This window comes from Podarcis vaucheri (genome assembly GCF_965113315.1).
Source record: "Podarcis vaucheri genome assembly, chromosome: 11".
NCBI classification, from domain to species: Eukaryota; Metazoa; Chordata; class Lepidosauria; order Squamata; family Lacertidae; genus Podarcis; species Podarcis vaucheri.
Genome location: NC_138749.1, coordinates 59,260,413 through 59,262,441, shown reverse-complemented (window position 1 = coordinate 59,262,441; position 2,029 = coordinate 59,260,413). Strand labels below are relative to the sequence as shown.

The 2,029-nt window shown below is 44.7% G+C and overlaps 1 pseudogene across 1 annotated transcript; it reads right to left on the bottom strand.

Annotated features, from left to right (window-relative positions):
- Window positions 1-612: 612 nt before the first annotated feature.
- On the bottom strand, window positions 613-1,225 carry LOC309514537 (RNA-binding protein 8A pseudogene; annotated as a pseudogene). The gene has a single exon. The product of its transcript is annotated as an RNA-binding protein 8A pseudogene (transcript).
- Window positions 1,226-2,029: the final 804 nt, after the last annotated feature.

Genomic DNA, 2,029 nt, shown 5'->3' with positions numbered 1-2,029 from the left:
AACGATGGGGGGTGTTGCGAGTGGTTTCCCCACACAGGACACCAAGACCAGGGGGTGCAAAATTGAGAAGACCTATAACTGAGAAGATCCATTTGGGGTGCCATATTTTGACCATGAATAGAGTGCTATGTAACAAAAGATTACCAAGGTCTGCCCCTGCTACAAGCCCTACAATACCTGATCACTAGCCCTGCTGGTTGGAGTTGAAGGGAGTTACAAGTCCAAAATCAGGAGAGGCCCCATTCTAGTATGATTCTGGGTGCATGAACTGTGGAGCCATGACAGAGGAAAACAGAAGGGCAGGCCTAGCTTTATGCCACAGTTAGGTTCAAGCGTGCCAACCCCCCACTTCCCCCAATGGGGTGTATGTTATTTTTTTGTTTTTTTATATATATAAAAAGGTCCATAATCTTTTTATTCTGAACATTGCTTTCAGACAGTCCCTTCTCAAAGATTAAAAAGCACAATGACTTGTACCAAGACACAGGAGGACGTATGTCCAAGGACACCAATAACAGGAAACTATCTCATGTAAACTGAGACATCAGATTGAGAGTAATTAAGAAATAATCAAACTGTGTAAATACAAAATTAACCGGGGGCAGGAGGAGAAAAAGATATAAGCATATGGTCTTAGTGCAGATGGGCATTTCCTTCTGGTTCGCCAGGATTTAACACCACAAGCATCGCAAAAAGGACAACCTCCCTCCCCACCTTTAGCGCCTCCTTCTGTCAGGACTCCTGCTCCTCCTTCTATGGCCACCCCGTCACTTCCCTTTCGGAGGTCCCCTGAGAAAACACCAATCCACATTGATTGGCTGCCCCAGAAGGTCTTGTCCATTCAGTCCCTCCATGGCTTCTTTGTACATTTCATATTCTACCAGGGTGTAGCCCTTCAGGTAACCAGTCCGCCAGTCAAGATTCAGGTGGAGGTTCTTGATTTCCCTGAACTCTGCAAACTTGTCATGAATGTCCTCTTCGGTGGCCTCCTCATGGACACCCGTGACAAAGAGAATCCAGCCTTCCACCAATCTCTGGGGACCCGGCTGATCCCCATCTTGCTGCACGCTGTCGTAATCCTCACGGACTTGGGCTCTGGAACCCTTCTCTGACCCAAACCTTTCCTCTTTTTCGCTTGTTCCTTCAGTTTGTGGATGCTTCCATCGCCATCCTCACCGCCCGCCTCATGGAGGTCCAGTATGTCCGCCATCTTGGCCACTCCATGGGGTACATGTTATGACCACTTAATATGATACTATGAGACATCACTAATAAATGAGGAGTATATTGACGAAAACTGAGGGCACAGCTAAATTCAGCAGAGTTATTTGCAGCCGAGATTGACCACTTTGTGCATTCAGCATCGTGCATATCATTTCTGGCATGTTCTGTAGAACAGCCAGATCTCCAAAAATCTGATTTGTAAGAAAGGGGATAATTGAGAACAAACAGCTGCACTGAGCATTTGTGAGGTTATTTGTTCCCGGAGTGGGGTAGAGATTAACAATTTTAATTAACACCAAATCAATCTATAAAGATGTCTTAAGAAGAGGGTTGTTGGAACAGGGTCGTTTTCATAGTTGAGCGGGTTGGCAAAGAGTCCGTAACAGCCCAGAAGTTACTCTGCCAAAACAATCACAAAGAGACTGTGACACAAAGGAATCAGATGCACTTATAACAGAAAAATACATGTGTCAGTAGGCTTTTTTCTGGAAATTGTGGATTATAATCTCATATGTGATAGCCAGCCAGAGGGATAATGAAGGGACCCTATTTTTAGCCGGGTTTGTGCTCTCTGGCCTACTTAGGATGATGATTGATCTAGCCCTGATAGCTCACTAGGGCAGCCTCCATCTGAATGGTGAAACACGGCAACATTTTTGAGAACTTTTTTTCTCTGCTTTCTCTTGAGAGCATTAGAGAAACTTCTTAACAGGTTTTTATGAAACAGGGAACTACATTGTCTGGGAACAGGATGCAAAACTGTAGCAGCAATTTGACGAATTAATGAATGAATTAAAAAGGCAAG